The 22005-nt window shown below is 47.3% G+C and overlaps 1 protein-coding gene across 2 annotated transcripts in view; it reads left to right on the forward strand.

Annotated features, from left to right (window-relative positions):
• Window positions 1-22005, forward strand: part of GPR162 (G protein-coupled receptor 162) — a 210998-nt gene that overhangs the window by 176727 nt on the left and 12266 nt on the right. The gene's annotated exons all lie outside the window — the stretch shown is intronic.

The raw sequence follows: 22005 nt of genomic DNA on the forward strand, positions 1-22005 counted from the left end.
ACCTCTAAAATATGTCATGCTTAAAACTATTAAGTACACTGTTTTCAATTGGTCTTCAAAATATAAGGTCCTCAATTATACGGACCTCTACAATTGATTGGAACACTTGCGCCATGTCTGGAACATTCGGTTCCCTTAGCAGCACGTAAGCCCAGACCCAGGTGCAAGGAGGTGGGTCTGACTCTATCTCCCCACCCAATTAGCCCAACATCTCTCATCACCCAAGCCTTCTTACATGAAGATTGTCTTTGAACTTAACCTTGCAAAGTATCCTTGTCTCTGGGAATACATAGTGCAAGCACTCACTATCGTTGTTCTAGGACTCCAAGTTCGACTCTATTTTCATCCTGGGCTCACGTGACAGGAGACCACACTATGGTCCATTTTTCAGATTTTTGAATGTCTTAAATGAATAAAACTTGGCACCCTTGGTGTTCTTTCTTTGCACCTTAATAAGAGACGATTCATCCTTTGCACGTTCACTCCTTTCAAGAATAGATATCCGACCATGGCTGGTTCAGTTTTGATACCAGGCCAGACAGCCTCGCCATGCAGCTCCACGATTTCAGCTTATTCTTGCTGCTACACAATTGTCACCTTTTCTCTTCATGGGTCCTGGCTTACTAAATTCATGACACCGATGTCCAGCCCCTGTACAATGGCGGCTTTGCATGCATTCTATTCACTATGCATAGCCAGCTTCTATGATGACTTAATCTACCTTGCATTTCAGCGTCTGTATAATTATTGAACGGTTGATTCTCTGCAGCACTTCTTCTTTTTCGTTTTTAAAAGTTCACTTGTCTCTTTAGTACGTCATTAGTTTCTATAGGATCCATGCATCCTCTTCAGCCAGTATCTCGGGACGTTACACATGTCTCTTGTGAAGTCACTAGCTTCTTTCTTTGCTCTTTTATATATTCCTTCAGGGAGTTCCTCCCTCAGATTGTCGTCTCTTCAGGGATATATTCAATAGGGTTGCCTCAATGGCTATCTTCTTTCGAAAATACGCTCCGGTATTGGCACAACTGCTGGTATCAAACACGGCACAATCTCAGACTTCCAACATTTAGGAGGTAGGTGGGGGACTTCCTGCAGAGGCATGTAGCTCCTCCTCTACACCACAAGGAGGTGTTTAAGATCACTCCAAACAGAGATTGTTTGTAGAACACACTAGCAGCCTCAAAAGAACCCGTTGCCCTATTGGCTGCCAACAGGAGCCTTTGCTCCCAGAAAAGAGCACTGATTCGTTGGTGGTTAGACAGGGAAGGCACTGAGTCCTTTGGGTAGAAGGGGGTGTGCGGTGGTGATGATGTGTTTTTGCCCCTTTACTTTTTTGTTATTTTCTAAATTAGATGGCCCTTGAAATGATGACCTTGTCGCTGACCCTCCAACGGTACTTGATGGCATTCCCTATATCTCCAAAAATCTCATGGGCACAGAGTCCCAAATAAATACATTCCAGGATGTTCACAGGAACGAGGATACGGTCATTAATATCACATAGCCCCAAGTAATGACATGTTGACCCCGAAAGCTTTCAAAGGGGAGAAGCTTGGGACGATCCCAGTAATTCCACATATTCTTTCATACTGAAGGATTGGAGGGGTGTAACGTGCGGGTTATTATGTTAAATCTACTGCAAATTCGCAGGTAGCCTTTGCCAACCGGAGCTTCATCTTGCAAACTGAAAACTTGACTTTGAGCTTCGGTTCACCGGGGTGTCTAGTGATCTCCTTTTGCAAACCTGTGAGGTCTCCGTGCCTTTCATTCTGCCATGTCATGAGTTGCATGCACACTCATTTCTTACTTGTGGATGATGTGCAGTGCCCCAATTACCCATTCTTTTGCTAAAAATCAGAATGCGGCGCAGTCACTGCGACAGGCGTCCGACTCCATGGCAACATTGCCTCATTACACCGCCTACATCGAAATGGAGCCCTACGTGTATCTATCCAAGCTTGCTTGATATTCTCTTTTCACGGGTCAGACCAGGGTTCTGCTACTTTCGGCTATCCACATGTTTTGAAGAGCAATCCTCATCAACCCAAGCCAGCATAGGCAATGATGAGAGCTGGAGACATAGTCCAAAACATCTGGAGAGCCACAGGTTACACACCACTGCCTTTCAAGGAGAAGTGTATAGTAACATGGATAGCTGTGAATGAGGTTAACTATTTAGGACTGGAAAGAGGAGGACATTGTGAGGTCACTGGGTTGGAAGGTGGAAAGGGAGAGAGAGATGGTATTTGAGTTATTGAGTAACGTACTACTGCGCGTTTCTATAGTTAATAAGTTCAGAGCATTCCAAGACAGCTATTAGGGACTAGTGAGTCATAGGTTTGGCTCGCGCCTATGTTCTCCTGGGGAGGCGTTGCAACCCTCGAGTGGTTTCTCTACGGCAAGGGCACGCCTTTTCCCCAAAGTAGCGTAGGATTAGGGTTATCCAAGAAGCAAGGTGGCGGGTTGTAATTGTTCTGAGCTGGGGCCTTTACATTTATTTATCAATTAATCGTTTTCTTATAACGCGCCTAATACCGTACCTGAGTTGGGTGTTTAAGCGCAGAGCCGGGATTCGAATTTCTGTTGCTTCGCAGGTGGCGTGGCACAGAGCGCGCCACGGATGACTGTCATTGTGGGATTGAGGTTCCTCCATCTGGGCGCTGTAGGACTTTGAATGGAAACGTTGAGGAACAGCTACAGGTGAGCATTTTTGATGGCCTCAATGTAGCGACAGTGAGTGGTGTCCATCTTGGGCGCAACTAATCCTTTATACTAGTAAGCCAGTGAATTCAATTCTGATTTGATGCAGCAGGGGATTACAATGAATGCTGGGAAGGGTGCAGACCCCATGAGGGGCTCAGCATGATAGCTTGGAAAGGGTGACAAAGGTTGCACGTTTTATGTTGTGCCCTCAATCTGAAAAGAAAAATTCCAAACACTGAAATACTTTTGGAGTTTTTCTGTGTCAGCTCTCCTCTGCCGCTGACTACGCAGGCACTCGGTGTGCCTCAGCTGTGTGCAGGATAGGGGGTGCACCGTACAGGCAGGGTCGCACTGGGGCTTGAAATTGGCCCACAATTGCAAATGGCAATTTGTTCCTTTTCGTGACAGACTGAGTATCAGCAAAGAGGGTCTAAGGGGGTTGGTAAGGTGTGTTGCAAAGAGTGTATTTTAAAGACTATGGGCCTCATTCCGAGATTGGAGGTAGTCATGGCGCTATTTGCGCCATGACTGCCCCCAATAACGGTACCAGCACTGGTCTCGTTCAATAGGGATTTACCGGTGTAGTCCGACCTTTGCAGGACTGGTAAATCCCCATTGAAAAAACCATTCCCCATTCCCATTTAAGCCCCTTTAGGGCTCAATGGGAATGGGGAAGTAGCTAATAACGGTACCACAATTTGTGGTACCGTTATTAGCTCATAAGTCCCTTAACAGGTCCCGTCCTTAACACCCTGTCAAACCTGGCGTTAAGGAAGGGGCCCGCTAAGGGACCTCGTAGTAGGGCAGTAAGGGTTTACTGGCAGCGGTCTCCTTACCGGTGCCCGGTATCCCTTACCGCCCCACTCAGAATGAGGTCCTATTCATTCCATTCATTGGTCGAAACTACCGTATCCACAGTGAACTAACTCATCAAACTGGCCCACTTTGGCCAAAAAACAGGTCAATTTCGAAGAAAAACTGGCCAACGCTAGCATGTTGACCTGCACTTTTGGAATTGCCCTACTGCCCTATGTATGCCACTCTGCAGGATTATAATCCTGGATGAGACCAAGGTATAGTTCACAAAAAAGTCCTCCAGTTGGTCTACCGCTTCAAGGACCATTTAATGCAGTTATGGTATGGTATGTTATCTGGAATTTGTATAGTGTCATTCACCATTGGTATGACCTCAACACGCTGTGGGTTGAACGCCCTCGAGGGCCATAGTCAGTGGCATCGCTAGGGGGGGCCTGGGGGGGCCGGGGCCCCCCAGTGAAACCCTGTGCCCCCTTTAAACCCCCCACCTAAGACGAGCAGTGACCATGTTCTCCCCCTACATTTGTCTGTGGCCCCCCTACTCTTGTCTTTGGCCCCCTCTGTGCCCCTCCTAAATTTGATTCCTGGCGACGCCATTGGACGTAGTCCAGGTCAGTGGAGAAAGTAGGGTAGTAAGTAGTGCGTGTGTGCACTATGTGTGCAGCTAGGGCCTTCACAAGATCCTCACTAATACCCAATTATACCCAATAACTATTAATTTATTAGTGAAAAGAAAACATACAAAGGAATATATCTCACCAAAAAAGTTATCGTATTCTAAAAAGTATATATCTACATCTCATGAATAAACCCTCAAAAAAACGCATGCACTGGAAAGGCTTTTCCGGACCCACTATATGCTGTGAACAGCGTCCTAGGCCATTGATGCCTTCTGGGTAGGGTGACCAGACGTCCCAGAATTAGGCCTGCTTCCCCCCCTGTCCCGAAAAACCTCATCCCTGTTTTGGGGAACGTGAGGGTGACCACTGGTAGATTCACAGCTGTGACTGTAGGGAGGGTGTATAAATCTGCACGCCCCCACGCACAATGTCTGTTTACAAGTAAGTCAACAGTGAAACCAAATAAACATAATATAATGGCAATTTCACTTAAAGTCTTCAGGAATATCTCTGTCACCCTGGTGCTGGCTGGAACCCTCAACCTTTCAGTTAACAGCCACATGCATAAACTCACTGTGCCACAGATGCTACACAGCAAAGTGCTTCATAGCAAGGCTTTCAATAGCAATCAGAGCACACCTTTGTTTTCGGATAGCTCAGTCAACCCCCTGCACTTTATATGTCTGGACCCCTATGTACCTTTTCCCACTACTGAAGTGTATGCATGGTAGCCACTGTCAAATTGTAGTCCTACTTTTATGTCAGTGGCCTGTTGCGTTTTTTTTTATTTTGAAAAGCTGGTCACCGTACATCTGGGGCACAGTGTGTGAGCTGGAAGGCTTCCATCACCTGGTGTCTGCTGTGGTCATGAAGGCTCATGAGGAGAAAGTGAATGCAGCATAAGACTCCCTGTGTGTAGATGAAGGCCTCCGTACTCCCTGTGTGCAGTTTAGGGCCTCCAGACTCCCTGTGTGCAGTTAAGGGCCTCCAGACTCCCTGTGTGCAGTTGAGGGCCTCCAGAATCCTGTTTGCAGTTGAGGGCCTCCAGACTTCCTGTGTGCAGTTGAGGGCCTCCAGACTCCTGTGTGCAGTTGAGGGCCTCCAGAGTCCCTGTATGCAGTTTAGGGCCTCCAGACACATGTGTGCAGTTGAAAGCCTCCATCGAGCATCAAGGCAGGTAGCAGATGGCTTCCAGGAATGACTCCATGTAAAGATCCTTCAGGATCCAGTGGATTTAGTGGAGGGCCTCCAGCCAGGCCGTAGCCTAGTGTATGTAATCAGCAGTCTCCTGGGATCCAGTGTAGGTAGTGAAGAGCCCATCAGGCATAGTGTATGTAACCCATGGTCCTCCAGGGCTAAGAGTATTCAGTGAAGGGCTCTCACACCCAATGTATGCAGTGAGGTTCAAGACCCGGTGCACGCAGTAAAGGGCTTGCCAGGAACCACTGCATACAGTGAAGGGCTACATGGCTTAATGTGTACCCAGGAGCGTTACTAGACCCTGGCCAGGCAGTGATGTACTCTGAAAACCTATTGTACATGCTAGAAGGTCTCTGCATCAAGTGCACGCACTAATCGGACATCCAGGGTTAAATGTGTGCAGTGGAGGGCTCCTGAAAGATTAAAGAATATCGAGGCTTAATACCACATAATAGAAATATACTGGTCACAAGGTCAAAGTATAATATACATTTATTAACAGGCAGCTGTCTGGCTTTCAACACCCCCCAATGTGTGCAAACAGACACCGTGAGAAGGGAGAGTGCAGGCCATTTCAAAAACACAAGTATTTATACAGATTTTCCACAATCCAGGACACATTGTCCAGCCCCTCTTCGTGTCATGCATTTACCTAGGGTTCATAGCCATTCCACATAACTAATTAATGTCAAAACATCTTTGAATAGTTCGTTGTTTTCCATTAAACACTTCATATTTTTTCCAAATATAGGCCACAAAGGTAACCGTCCTTATTTTGCTCGCGTATATTTGTTTAGCGTTTGTTCTTGAGCTTAAAGTCAGCTTAGTTTCAAGGAGCAAAAACAAAGATTTCTGCAAGAAGCACATGTTCAGCTATTCAACATTCTACTTGGCTGTTTGAACGGGGAAGACACCGTTGGTACAGACGGTATCTAAATTACTGATTAGTACGGCTTTTGTTTAGCTTTAAGGTTTCTCAGTGTAGGACAAACAATCCACCTTAGCAGCTTCAACATGTTTATCTGCGTTGACATCATGGAAAAAGTACAAAGTTCATTTTGCTCCTCTGGAACCAAAAACACAAATTCTAACACGGGACAGAAAGCAAGAGGCGATCAAAATGGTGGATAACTCAAAATGGTGGCGTAGTCAGCCTGTTTCAGGTTCATTCAATACAATTTATAGTACGATGCAAATGTGCTTAGGCCAATTGTTTACTATTAGCCGGTATTCATGCAAATTATACTTTTACACTCCTACACCAGTTTGTGCAACTGAGGTCACTCGTAAGGAGCCATTGTGTGCAGCAGAGGAACAGCAGGGATGCAGTGGAAACATGCTGTCTTAAAGCCTACTACAGGGTATCTGCAGAAACCATTATTACAGCAAAGAGAGCTGCAGCAAGGGCATTCTGGGTGCAGTGTTTGCAGCGTCGGGTTTTGAGACGGATTGTATGAACTGGAGATCGGGGGTGGGGGCTGCCTTTCGGGCCAAAGCAATGAAGTCTAGTGTCTTGGAGAATGCAGTCTATGCAGTGGAAGTCATTCTGAGAGCCAATCTGTGCAGTGCAGATATCTGTGATGCAGTTAATGCTATGGAGGGGCTGCCGTTAGGGCCAAAGGAATGAAGTTTAATGTCTCCAAGAATGCAGTGGAAAGCATTCTGAGACCCAGTGTGTGCAGTGCAGATATCTGTGACACAGTGTATGCTATGGAGGGAGAGCACCTATAGAACCAGAAGAATGCCATTTAGTGTTGCAAGGACCCAGCATATGCAGTGGAAGGCATTCTGAGAGTCAGTGTGTGTAGTGCAGATATCTGTGGCCCTGTGTATGCTATGTCAGGCAGCCTTGAGGTACTGAGGACCCACTGTATGCAGTGGAAAGCATTTTACATCCCAGTGTGTGCAGTGGAGGGTATCTTTGACCAAGTGTATGCTATGGGGAGGCAGCTTAGAACCAGAGGAATGTAGTCTGGTGTTGCAAGGACCCAATAATGCAGAGGAAGGCATTCTGAGACACAGTGTGTGCAGTGCAGATATCTGTGACCCAGTGTATGCTATGGGGGTTGCCCCTACAGCCAAGGGAATGCAGTTGGGGGCTGCCCCAAGGGCCTAGGGAATGCAGTCTAGTGTCTTGGAGGACCCAGTGTATGCAGTGGAAGACATTCTGAGACCCAGTGTGTACAGTGCAGGTATCTGTGACCCAATGTATGCTATGGGGGCTGCCCCTAGGGACAAGGGAATGCAGTTGGGGGCTGCCCCAAGGGCCTAGGGAATGCAGTCTAGTGTCTTGGAGGACCCAGTGTATGCAGTGGAAGACATTCTGAGACCCAATGTGTACAGTGCAGGTATCTGTGACCCAATGTATGCTATGGGGGCTGCCCCTAGGGACAAGGGAATGCAGTTGGGGGCTGCCCCAGGGGCCAAGGGAATGCAGTCTAGTGTCTTTGAGGGCCAAGCGTATGCAGTGGAAGACATTCTGAGACCCAGTGTGTACAGTGCAGATATCTCTGACCCAGTGTATTCTATGGTGGCTGCCCCTAGGGCCAAGGGAATGCAGTCTGGTGTCTTGGAGGACACAGTGTATGCTATGGGGCTGCCTTTAAGGTAGAAGAAATGCAGTACTGTGCCTCAAAAACACAGTGTATGCAGTTGATGTCATTCTGAGACCCAGTCTGTGAAGTGGGAGATATTCTGAGACCCAGTGTTTTCAGTGGAGGGTGCTTATCTCACTCTGTGACCCAGTGCATGCAGTGCAGATATCTGTGACCCAGTGTATGCTATGCGGGTGGTTCCATGTGTTAATATCCCTGTAAAAATATCGTCACACAAAAATATTGCCATATTTTTGCGGTGATATTAAGGCATGGAACCTGCGGGGGACACTCCTGCAACCCCTGCATTATTTTAAAGGAGCAGAGGACACCCCCGCTCCTAAAAAACCCCAAAATTATCCCCCCAAAAATATCGCCTATGGCCGTTCCAGACAACCATGTATACAGTGATATCTTTGGTGGGGATAATATGTAGTGATACCATGGGGGTGCTGCCTTTAGAAGCAGAGCAATGCTGTTTAGTGTTTTGAGCACCCAGTGCAGTGCAGTGAAAGTCATTCTCAGACCTATTGTGGGCAGTGCAGACATCTGTGACCCAGTGTATGCTGTAGAGAACCACTGCGAGCCTACAAACCCCAGAGTATGCAGCGCAGGACCATTAGGGTCCATTGTATATGTCATTATTAAGGTATTAATTGAGCGCGGACCTAGCTTCAGGACGCTACGAGCGCTCTACTCATTATGGGAGAGTTCACAGTGAGGGGAGCAGAGTTACAAGGGAAGGCACAGGGAGCTAACAACGGGGAGAAGCAGGCAATGTGACAGCAAGGGATCAACAAGCAACCAGGGGAGAAAACAGGTGGGGTGGGGGGCATTTATTTCAGCAGTGGTCGGCACCCCTTGTGGGCATAGTGTGAGCAGTATAGTGTTCATGAGCCGTCTGTATTATTTTATGCCTCTAGGTCTGGCTACAATAAACACTATGGGCTCGATTCATGGAATATGTTGCCCGATGCAAAGTCACTTTTCACTGCTGCAAAGTCACTTTGCACTGCCAACACCCACCCTGATTCGTGGAACTGTGCAACGTGTATTTTTGCAGTGCAGAGTCAGTGCAACGTCACTTTTACAGCACAGGGTTGCTCTGCACTGCAAAATACACTATGGACAGTCCCTCGAATCAGGGTGAACCAGTTCAAAGTATTTCTTTCAGTACAAAGTGACTTTGCACTGACTCACAGTTCCATGCATCAGGGTGGGTGTTGGCAGCCAAAGTGACTTTGCAGCAGTTAAAAGTGACTTTGCACCGTGCTAAACATTCCATGAATCGGGCCCTGTAGGTCCGGCTTCAATCTCGGAATTTGCTCTGCCATCTCCCTACCCCAGAACCCTCCAGAGAGACTTGCAAAGAGAGACTTCCAAGCGTCCTGGTCATCGTCGATACATCTATGGGCTGTAGAACTTGTTTCTCTAAGCTTGCAATGCCCTCTCGTGGTGACTTGAGAGACGTGCAAGCTGCAGCATTTATTCTATTAGTAGGGTGAGGGAAATACATAAAGGAGAGTAGTAATATAGAACAAAAATGGGGGTCAAAGGAAGAGAGAGCATGAGAAAGGGGGAGCAGGAAAAAGGAAGGAAGAAAAGGAGAGCAGGAGAAAGGGGGAGCAGAAGAAATGACGGAAGAAGGGGAGTGCAGGGGGCGGAAGGGGGAAGAGAGAGCAGGAAAAAGGAATGAAGAAAGGGAGAGCAGGTGAAAGGAGAGCAGGGCAAATGAAGGAAGAAAGGAGGAACAGGAGAAAGGAAGAGTAGAAGGAAGAAAGGGAGAGCAGGAAGAAGGAAGGAATAAAGAGAGAGCAAGAGAAAGGAAGAGCAGAAGGACGAAAGGGAGAGTGGGAGAAGGAAGGAAGAAAGAGAGCAAGAGAAAGAAAGGGAGAGCAGGAGAAAGAAAGGGAGAAAAGGAGAGCAGGAGAACGAAAGGGAGAAAGGGAGAGCAGGAGAAAGAAAGGGAGAAAGGGAGAGCAGGAGAAAGAAAGGGAGTGCAGGAACATGTGCGAGCAGGATAAAGGGAGGAGGAAAGGGAGAGCGCAGAAAGGAATGAAGGCAGAGGTGGATAAGGGGGGAACAGGAGAAAGGGAGATCGGGATAGAGGAAGGAACAAGGGAGAGCAGGAGAAAGGAAGGAAGAGAAGGAGAGCAGGAAAAAGGGGAGCAGGTGAAAGAAAGAGAAATGGGGGCAAGAAAAAAGAAGGGCAGGAGGAAGGAAGCAAGGGTGAGCAGGAGAAAGGGGATCAGGAAAAATTAAGGGAGGGTGGGAGAAAGGCAGAGCAGGAGATCAGAAGGAAGAATGGGAAAGCAGGGAAAATTGAAAACAGGAGAAAGGTAGAACAAGAGGAAGAAAGAAAGGAAAGTCAAGAGAAAGGAAGGAAGAAAGAGAGAGCAGGATAAATGAAGGATGAAAGGGAGAGCGGGACAAAGGCAGAGCAGGAGAAAGTGAGAGCAGGGGGAGGGAAAGATAAAAGGGAGAGCAAGAGAAGGGGAGGCAGGAGAAAGAAAATGAGAAAGGGAATAGGGGAAATGGAGAGCAAGGGAAAGCAGGGAAGAACGGGTGAGCAGTAGAAAGGGAGCACAGTCGAAAGGAAATAAGTTAGAGCAGGAGAAAGGGGAGCAGCAAAAAGGAAGGATGGAATGGGGTGAAGGAGAAAGGGAGGAAGAAAGGGGGCACGAGAAAGAAAGAAAGAAGTAATTGGGACCTTAATGCATTTCCTTCAGAAATAGGCCCAATGAAGTCCTTAAACAGAAACCTTCTGGGCGTCAGTCTTTGGACTTGGCAATACCAAACAGAAAGAAGAAACTAAGATGCAACCTGCGCAACTTGTCGAGGATAGGGGTACAGCACATTTAGAATTAGGGAAAGCTAATCTCACGCTTTTAATGCACTATAAGAGTTGGCTTAAACAATAGAGAGAAGAACAACATTTAAAGGATGGAGTGTTAATGTCAAGCTGCCTAATTTCCAATTAATCAACTGGGTCGTCCAGGGCCAATAGCTCAAATAAATTCCATTCCTGAAGCTACCTGCCTTGCCTATTATTCTGGAAATTCAGTTGCAAACAAATAGAGGATACAGAATTTGACAAAACAATCCTGCCCTGCTGGAGTAAAATGCTTATTGCTGAAGAGATTGAAAATACTATAACAATGTCCAAACATTCTCTGGACCTGATTGCCTTATTAACCTATGTTTAAAATGTAATCCAACGATATGGTCCCTTATATTATGTGATCTTTTCTTGGACAGAAACACCAATAGTGACTTCAAGAAACATGGAAGCAGAGCTAGATCGTCCCGATCTATAACAAAAGGCCACGCGGGAGGATACCGAGAAATATCAACCAATAACACTATTTATTTATTTATTTATTCATTTATAGGGCGCCCTGAAACCGTAGGCATCAAGGCGCTAATTACAAACTTTACAGAAGCATACGAAGACAAGTAATGTAGATAATTAGAGTATAACAGTTACATTATTCCAATGCAGGACTCCTCTTCTTTTGTATGCCTGGTCTGCAGGCTCTGTATCCCTCCTGGCCTCTCTCTCACTCTGGCCACTATGTACAGGCCGCCTGGCCAGGTTTCCTTCTTCCTCTTTCTCTGAGTGGGCTGACCTCTCCTCCTCCCTCCTTGCCTCTACCTCTCAACTTCTTCCCGGAGACCTGAACATTCACTTGGATTCTACTAGCCCTTCTTAGGACTCTTTCGCAACCTCTGGGATGCTCTATCTCTCACTATTCTTCCCTCTGGCCCACTCACTCTGCAGTGCATACCCTGGATGTTCTGATCTCCTCAGACCTCCCCTTCTCTAACCCTGTCACCACTCATCTCTCTTGGAGTGACCACGTTCCCTTTTCCTCCCACCTCTCTCTACCCCTCAGATCAAGTCGCCTACAGCACTGCCACGTACCTTCTCGGTCATCCGACCCAAGAAGCGTGTGTCGTGGAGGCTTTCGCCGCTACTTTCCTCCTCCTGCACCTTTGACTGATTCATACCCTGACACAGCCCTCTCTAACCTTCATCTCGCCATCTCTAACGCTCTGGATGTTCTTGCCCTTGTCACGAGGATCCGCTTGCATCCCAAATCCAAGTGCAACTCTTGGTACGATTCTGACCTCACCTCCCTTAAACGCAAGTGTAGGGTGGCTGAGAGGAAGTGGAGGACATCAGGCACACCCCCTGACAAACTGGCCTGCCACCTGCTCCAAAGGCAGTACAGACTATCTGTCCTCTCTTAGAAGAGAGCCTATGTCCAAGCCTGCATCTCTGCTGCATCTAACAACTCGGCTGAACTTTTCAAAATCTGCAAGGAGCTGGCCAATCCTACTGCAGTCTCTAACTCTCCTGTTCCCCCCCTCACCCCATCAGGCCCTCTGCATGGCCTTGGCTTCTTACTTCACCACAAAAAATCAGGATATCCTGTCCACCATCTCTTCCGCTACCTCCTCTTCCTCCTCCTCTACCACTCATGGCCTGTCTGAGGCTGTCTCTCCTCCCCCTTTCTCCTCCTTTCCTTTGTTCACCCCTGACGATGTTGCTAGACAAGTCCGATCTATGAACGTCTCGTCAAAGCAACTTCTCCCCTGCTCATCCAGAACCATCAAGGACCACATTGACACCCTTGCCCGATTTCTGCAATCACTCCTTTGCCACTGGAACCTTCCCCTCCCCCCTTAAGAATGCCCTTGAGCACCCCTTCTAAAGAAAACCTCTGCTGATCCTTCCTCTCCAGCTAACTCGTCCGATCTCCACCACTCCTTTCCTGGGCAAACTCCTGGAAAAGCTGCCAATCTCCCAGCTTAATCTGCATACTGAATCCGTTGGTTGCCTCCACGATCACCAGTATGGCTTCAGAGCTGCCAGAAGCATGGACATTGCTCTCCTGAACACCCATGAAGACCTGCTCTCCAATCTTGACTCTAATTTTCCTTCTGTTCTCATTCTCCTCGATCTATCCTATGCTTTTGACATGGTAAACAATGCCATCCTGCTCAATCGTCTCCGTCTGATCAGACCCTGGCCTGGCTGACCTCCTTTCTCATCATCCGACCCTCTCAGGTCCACCCGAGGTCTTATCTCTCTTCTATCGCTCTCTCTACTTGTGGTGTTCCCTGGGTGTCTAACCTTTCTCCCTGGCTTTTCAACCACTACATCGGACCTTTTGCCTACTGCATCACTACTTTCTGCTCCAATTTCCAGTATTATGCAGACGACACCCAGCTCTCTTTCAGGCTCCCCTCAGCTACCGCTACTCCTTCTCCCACACCTGACCATCTGAATGGTGGGCTGCCAATGATCTCTGCCTTAATGCCAGTAAGACTGAGATCCTCCTCTTTGGGACACCTTCTCCCTTCTTTACTCTCTCTTTCTCTGGCCGGCCACCCTGGTCCCTCTTCATGTTCCTTCCTGTGAGACTAAGAACCTTGGTGTCATCTTTGACCCCACCATCTCATTCTCTCCTCACATCTCTAAGAAGTCAAACTATCAGCTGCACCTCCTCAGAGGTATTCTTCCTTTTCTCACTTTTCCACCAGAAGGTCACTGTCTCAGAGCTCTGGTCCTCTTTATACTGGACTACTGCAACAACCTCTTTCTAAATCTGCCTGCCTCTACTCTTCAACCTCTACAACTTATCCAGAACAGGACTGTGAGACTTGTCCTTGGCCTCAAGCCCTGGGATCATATCTCTCCAGCTCTGAAATCTCTTCACTGGCTTCCCGTGGCTGCAAGGATTCAATTCAATGCCCTGTGCATCATCCACAAGGCTTTCTGGGGCCTGGGACCGCTCTACCTCCAACTTTCTCTTCAAAAACATATTCCTTCTCGACCTCTCCGCTCATCCACCTCCAACTCTCTGAGGATCAGATGCTTCTCCAAGCAGAGAGTTGGGGGCAGATCTCTCTCCTCGGCTCGGGCCTCCCTCTGGAACAGCCACCCTGCTTCTCTCAAACTTGAGTAGAACCACCTCTGGTTCCTGAAACAACAACGGGTCGAACAGTAGAGTCTTTAGGTACTTGCGGAAGACCCAGTATGATTGTTCAGATCTTAACGCCAAGCTTAGGGCAACCCAGTTCTTAGCGGCTGAGACTGGTAAGCTCAGCCCCCTGATCTATTGGACTCAGTAGTAAAATCCTCGCCTCCTTGGCCTTGAAAGATCTTGACATCTGGGCCCAGGGTGCCAACATCATCTCGCAATTTCAAACCGGGCTCAGAGTGGGCATTGGTTGTACACTGAATGGGCTTATTGTTAAATTATTACAGCAAAAGGCTCTCACAAAAGAGTGTACCCCATTATATATGACCTGTGTTGACCACCCATCAGCCTTTGATTTGGACAACCCAACTATCCTCTGGAGGAAAGAAAGAAAGAAAGAAAGAAAGAAAGAAAGAAAGAAAGAAAGAAAGAAAGAAAGAAAGAAAGAAAGAAAGAAAGAAAGAAAGAAAGAAAGAAAGAAAGAAAGAAAGAAACGAAGGTTGAGCAGGAGAAAGGAAGGGTGACAGGGAGAGCAAGAGAAAGAAAAGAAGACAAGGAGAGCGGGGGAAGAAAGTAAAAAAGGGAGAGCAGGAGAAAGGGAGATCAGGAAAAATGAAGGAAGAAAGGGGGAGCATGAGAAAGGGAGAGCAGGGGGGAGAATGCAAGAAAGGGAGAGCAGGAGAAAAGAAGGAAGAGCAGGTAAGCGGCGTAATGGGTCAGCAGGAGAAAGGAAGGAAAGGTAGAGAGAGGGAGAGCAGGAGAAAGTGAGAGCAGGACATGGGGAGGATACAATGGAGTGAAAGGAAGGAAGAAAGGGGCAGGAGAAAGAAGGAAGAAATTGAGAGCAAGAGAAAGGGAGACAAGTAGAAATGAATGGAGAAAGGGAGAGCAGTATAAGCAGAAGGAGGGAAAGAGAAAGGAAAGAAGGAAGAAAGAGGCAGGAGGAAGGAAGGAAGGAAGGAAGGAAGGAAGGAAGGAAGGAAGGAAGGAAGGAAGGAAGGAAGGAAGGAAGGAAGGAAGGAAGGAAGGAAGGAAGGAAGGAAGGAAGGAAGGAAGGAAGGAAGGAAGGAAGGAAGGAAGGAAGGAAGGAAGGAAGGAAGGAAGGAAGGAAGGAAGGAAGGAAGGAGAGATGCGAGACAGAAAAAGATATGTGAGGAAGCACATGGAAGTGGACAGATGGAAACATGGTGAGGAGAAGTGGAAGGGGAAGAGAAAGTAGAGCAAGGGGATAGCATGGGGGTACGGAAGGCAGAGTTAATGTGAGGTGGGGAATGATAAAAGAACATAGGAAGACAAACAGGTGTCCGATGTAGTGAGTTGCTCTTCTGATGCACATTTACACCACCATTCAAAGGTGGATGGCGGTCAATGGCCTCTGCTTAAACGGGAACAAAACTGAGAACAATTCTAAATACGACCACTTCAACATTGAAAAAACAAACATACCGGTATCCTCCTTAGTTAAAGGCATGGTCTAGTAAAAAGATTTATTGTGCCAACGGGTCGGCCATGTTTTTTTAAGCCTAAGTGGCTCGATTTTAGAAAACTTTCCTATGGACCTTACCCGAGTTTTCGTCGATTAAACGCACGCGAAAACAAGCACCAGGGAGCCGCCATTTTCTGATAATCCTATCTTTTCCCCGATCGCCCTGGCTGACCTGCTTTTGCGGCACTAAATCAATTCCCCCGCCCCTGAGCCTGTCATCAGCAGACTCGTACCGCCCATTTCCCAACGCCAAAGCACATCTCGTGTCAACATTCGCTGCGCTTCAGCTAATGACGTGTTGCCATGGAAATGGCAGGACGCCTCTCTCCTCAATAAGTATAAACAGACCGTTTCACAACACACAGCAGCCGATTTTCGATTCCATTCCTCTCTCTGTGTTACTTTGAGTATTCTGTGACGCGTTTCAGTGCTCTGGTCAGCTACCTTCGCCGCTTGTAGCCCGTGTGAACAGATACCAGTACCACCGCTATCAATTATTTTAGTTTGTTTAACACACAATGGCTACAATAATGCCCTACATGTACGAGCCCGAGTATACCGAGGAGGAACTACTGGAAAGGGAAGCACGCGAAAACGATGGGGATTCGGACGGCAGTTGGCAGGACGAATCAACAGATGAAGAGCCTGGGCCTAGTCGAATGGACGGCGTCTCCACCTGGTGCACATGCAATCGGTGCGAGCTAATGCCAACTGAGGACGAGAACTGCTGCTGCCGAGAAAACTCGGGATGCCTGGCCTACATTTCGGAAGGCGAGCCACGACCGCAATGCATCACTGAGCTGCCAGACTTCAGGGCAGCCTGCCTCACACGGGCCGTGTTGAGAATAATGATGGTGCTTATGCACGAACTTCGAGCAACTGTTCGTCCTCGTAATCCGAGTAACGAGTAAGTATACTCTGCTTGTCATGCCACTCCTATTTCATGTTCTTCTACTATATCCAAAATTACATCTACATATCATTGTAACGCATGTAAGTCATTCAATAGTGTGCATTGTCTAGATAGCATTTGTCCGTGTAAAATGCCATTAGTTACAAGAATTGTCATTGACAACAAACGTTTATTAAACTTATCTGGGTCATTTAAAAACAGTTTGTTTCATTCCTTTTCACAGGTGGTACAGGCTGGTGGCCTATCATTCCTTTACATGGTGGCTTCACGGGAGGCTTGGACACCGCGTTCGAAGAGTGATACCCGCCTGTGCCGTTCGTGCCATTAGAGAAACGTTCCCGAGTGACAGCGGTCAGTACAGGGGATTTTCTCTCGCTGTGCTGCAACCTGACCTGTATAATCTTTAAAGTCTTGTATTTTTGTGTCATGAAAATAAGATAGAAAATAAAACACCACATATATTTTAACGTTTGTCTCGATTTTTTAAATGAATCAAGTGTGTCTCCATTCAAGGATGGACGTCAGACATCTGTGCTCCAATACCAACGTGATTATTTGTTTCCAGCCATTAGTGATGCTTGGAAAATTGAACAATTGTCTGTAGCAAGTACATTCAAAGGCAAACGATTCAGGCTAGCCGGCGATATGATATGATATGATAAGGCATTTGTAACGCGCCTATACACAAGTGTTTCAAGGCGCGACGAGGCAGGGGGGGGAACAAGGGGAGACAGACAACGATCTTACTAGGCCAGGTGTCATTCAGATCGCGCAAGTGCAAGGGTAGAGGGGAAGGGAAAAGTGCATGGGGGAAAGGGAGAGGGGAAAGTGCAGTACAGGGTTATAAGCATACAGCATACAGGATAAATAACAAGGGCCAGCTGGTGGCAAGTGCGAGGTAAGTGCAGACAAGTGCTGGGAAGGGGGGCTGTATGGATACAGACACAGTCCCGTAGTGCAGGGGTTGCCGTGGAGGCAGTGCAGGGGAGAGTGGCTGGGCCGAGAACGGTGAATGGCCCAGTTGCAGATTCAGTGCAGTTTCAGTAGTATTAGCAGGGGAGAGGGGGAGAGAAAGCGGAGACAAAGAGGAAGGTTTTGAGGTGCTTCCAGAGCAGGTGGTTCTCCTCAAGTTTCATGGAGGTAGGAAGGCTGTTCCAGAGGGAGGCCCCTGCACTGGAAAGAGATCTGCCCCCAACTTGTTGTTTGGAGAAGCGGCTGACCCTGAGGGAGTTGGAGGCGGAAGAGCGAAGAGCTCGAGAAGGAAGATATTTAGGAAGAGAGAGTTGAAGGTATTTTGGCCCAAGGCCCCAGACGGCCTTGTGGACAATGCAGAGGGTTTTGAACTTGATCCTCGCAGTCACTGGGAGCCAGTGTAGTGATTTCAGTCCTGGAGAGATACGGTCCCTGGGCTTGAGGCCAAGGACAAGTCTTGCAGTCCTGTTCTGGATGAGTTGCAAAGGGCGGAGAGTAGAGGGGGGCAGATTAAGATAGAGGCTGTTACAGTAGTCCAGCTTAGAGAGAACCAGGGCTCTAGAGACAGTGAGCTTCTGGGGGAAGGAGAGGAAAGGAAGGATACCTCTGAGGAGGTGTAGCTGGTAGTGTGACTTCTTAGATACGTCGGATATGTGAGGAGAGAAGGAGAGTGTGGAGTCGAAGATGACCCCAAGGTTTTTTGCCTTGCAGGTAGGAGTAGGAAGAGGGCCCAGAGAGGCCGGCCAGAGAGCAGCATGGACAGTGCGACAGCCCTGGATTTTCTGCCAAGTACTGCACCTACCACTTTCAGGACATGGATAGTAAGAAAATTGTGAGTTCGGTGGTCGTGCAAGTAACACAATGTACATCGTCAGTGGCCATGGAGAAACTAGGTTTTATAAAATCAGTGGAATATCTACAATCGAGGGGAATGCACATCGACCTCATAGCCACGGATAGACACGTTTCAATTGCCAAGACAATGAGAGAGCAGTTACCACATATTAAACATCAATTTGACGTATGGCATCTTGCTAAATCAATCAATAAGAAAATCTCGGCTGCAGGGAAAAAAAAGGTTTTGAAAGTATTTTGCAGTGGTCACATTCTATCACCAACCATCTTTGGTGGAGCTCAAAAACTTGTGAGGGGTCAGTGGAAATACTACTTGAAAAATGGCGGTCACTGATGCACCACTGTACCAACGTTCACCGCTGGACAGCAAATGCACATTTCCACCAATGTGAACATGGCCCTTTGTCCCCAGAGGAGGCACGGAAGAAGAAGTGGTTGATTCCATCTTCACCGACACACAAAGCCATTGAGAAGATTGTTTTCGACAAATCTCTATCAAGAGATTTGAAAGGACTGACAGAATTCTGTCACACAGGAGATTTGGAGGTGTTCCACAATATGTGCCTAAAGTACAGGCCAAAGCGCTTGCATTTCAGCTTTCGGGGCATGAAACATCGCACTCTACTAGCGGTCCTGGCCCATAACAGCAATGTCGGACATGAACAATCTAGGACTAGGGGTAAAGTAAGGATGCCTCGCTACACTAAGGTGTTTTCAAAACAAAGTAAGCAATGGGTGATCAAACCAGTCTATGATGAAATGCAATTTGACTTTGTGAAAGGCCTTATTGTTGCTGTGTTAGAGAAGCACAGATAAGGAATTTTGGACGTTTCTGTGCAGAGCAGTGATCCATTGCCACCGAACATTGCGACTGTGCCATGCCCACCCGATGCACAGCTGATTGTGAAGTACAAATCCCGGTTTAAATAATTGCAATACGATTGTCTTTTTGTAAATAAATGTTATTGTACAGTGTACCTGTAAACCTAACCCCTACCTTCACCATCATGGGTGGCGAACAAGCTGGGTGTCATCTTTGAATTCTCTCTATTCACCTCACATATGTGTATGTATATATTTTTCTCATCTCATGTAAATGTAAATGCTGCGCACTGTTAACGGAGGGGAGGCTTGCGTATTGCAAATAATAAAACAAACAAACAATAAATCTCACTTTTAATTCAACTCCTGTCGTACTTTATACGTTCCCTGACCTTCCGCCAAAAATTAAATGTCTCAATTTGGGCTGCAAAGCTCGCAGACAACGGGGACAAAATTGGGGCACTTAGAACGCGCCAGCCAAGCGGGCCGTGGCATTTGGGAGAGAAGCCAGTTCGCATTTGCACATTGAGGCGCACTACATAGACGGATTCTAAACTTCAAGTTCTCATAGATGCCTATACTACGTGATGTTGCAAATAAAGAATGCGAAGGACAGCGCCCAGATGAGGCCCACAAGTCACACTGGAAGTATAAGGGTCTATTGTTTTTTGACCTTGAGACAGGGACCATGCCGAAAGAACTACATTTGAAGGGAGTGCGCAATAACGTAAGAGACGATAAGGCAGAAAATTCAGAAACTAGACCGAGTTTCAGTTTTAGGTCAGTATACGAAAAATCATTGTTAAGAGCACGGTCCGTTTTACAGACTGCATTACGAAGAGACACAATGGAAATTTCAAATATAATGTAAGTAAATCTTTACACGCTTTTATACCGGAATGAAGATTTAATGAATGGATGCATGAATAAATGAATGAATGAAGAGCTAGGAAAAGCAAGTAAAACTGTTCGTAGTGGGCACATGGGCATGCAGGTCCACTGGTCTCACCGATCTCGCTCCTTGGCCCAGCCACTTTTCCCTGCACTACGGGACTGTCTCTGTATCCTTCAGCCCCTTCTCCCGGCATTTACCTTGCACTTGCCACCAGCTGGCCCTATTATTTAATTTGTATTCAACTAACCTTGTACAGCCCATCCCCATGCGCGATCAGAAAGACACCTGGCCTAGTAGGATCGTTGTCTGTCTGCCCTTGTTCCCCACCTGCCTCGTCACGCTTAGTAACACTTGAGTATAGGCGCGTTACAAATGCCATATCATATCATTCCTCACGCATGTAGACTGTCGTTTACCATTGTGTGTTGGCCTCGATTTATCTCGTTACTTTTCGCATTGATTTTAGAGACGAACATACTCCATTGAACTACCCTTGCAAGCAAATAGTTTCTGATCGGCCGTAATAAATAAAATGAGTAATATTAATGAAGTTCGGCTAGCGAGACTAATTATCATTTTTTTGTTTTCATAACAGGTATTTGATCCCTTACTGCCACTGCCATCTGTTTGAGACACCGGCGGATGGATTCTTCAGCAGACACCTGCAGCTTCGTGTAAACAACTGGAGCACGATCACCATATTATGGGACGATCGCCAAGGGCCCACATGCCCTTACGCTGTACTAGTGGCTAGAAGCAACATATCAACCTTTAGGATGGACTAGTGCCTAGTTGATGGAACAGCCTTGCGGTTCACCGTGCTTCCAAAGTGATTCTTTTTACGAAAATGAACACCCTGTGTACCATAGAGGGACCGCGCGTGACTCAAGATGAAACGGAACAGTTATTGCGGATACAGATAAAAGAAAATAAATGGCTTCCGGAGTTCATATGTCAATTGCTGAATATTCTCTAAACATTTAATGTCAAATAAATGTACTTTACCAAATGTACCGTGTTGCTGTTTCATTTTAAAGTACAGTTTCATATTCCGAATTGTGGCGCGCTGTGTTGTGAGTTGATCTGTGTTGGTTTCCGGATTCTGTGTGGAGTCGCGCAGAAGACGACTGGGCGCGTTTGCCTACGCAGCACAGTAACGTCACGGGGAGAGGCGGGGAATATGAATGTTTTGATAATGTCAGGCTCAAGGGCGGGGGAATTGATTTAGTGCCGCAAAAGCAGGTCAGCCAGGGCGATCGGGGAAAAGATAGGATTATCAGAAAATGGCGGCTCCCTGGTGCTTGTTTTCGCGTGTGTTTAATGGACGAAAACTCGGGTAAGGTCCATAGGAAGGTTTTCTAAAATCGAGCCACTTAGGCTTAAAAAAACATGGCCGACCCGTTGGGACAATAACATTTTTTTTTTACTAGACCATGGGCCTCATTACACGGAAGGCGGTAATGGTTAACGGCCACCGTTAATGGTAACGGTGACCGTTAACCATTACCGCCTTACTACGAGGTCCCTTAGCGGGTTGGTGCTTTAACGCCTGCTTTTTGCAGGCGTTAAAAACCAACCCGCTAAGGGACCTCGGAGCTAATAACGGCACCGCAAAAATGCGGTGCCGTAATTAGCGCCTTCCCCATTCCCATAGTGCCCTATGGGGCAGAAATGGGAATGGGGAAGGGCAATGGCGGAAGGGGGATTTACTGCCCCTCCAACCTTGGAATGGGGGGGTAAATCCCCTTTCCGCCAAGGCGGTGCCGGTATTTTACCGGCATGAGCCATGGCGCTAATAGCGCCATGGCTCACCGCCTTCCGTGTAATGAAGCCCCATGCCTTTAAGACTCTTGGAGTCCACATTGACTCAACCCTCTCAATGACACGCCAAGTTAACGCCATTGCCTCTGCCTCAGCACACACCACCAAACTAATAAATGCCATAAAACCCTTTCTCACCACCGAAAACAGACTCTCCATCGCTCGTGCCACAATTGGAGCTAAACTTGACTATTGCAATGCCCTCCTGGCAGGTACCTCTGCTAAAAACCTCAAGAAACTTCAAACAGTTCAGAACAATGCACTCCGCGCACTTCTCTCCATCCCCAAAAGAGAGCACTTCTTGCAGACCAGGCG

This window comes from Ambystoma mexicanum, chromosome 3p (assembly GCF_040938575.1).
Source record: "Ambystoma mexicanum isolate Mex_15411 chromosome 3p, UKY_AmexF1_1, whole genome shotgun sequence".
In the NCBI taxonomy this organism is placed as follows: domain Eukaryota; kingdom Metazoa; phylum Chordata; class Amphibia; order Caudata; family Ambystomatidae; genus Ambystoma; species Ambystoma mexicanum.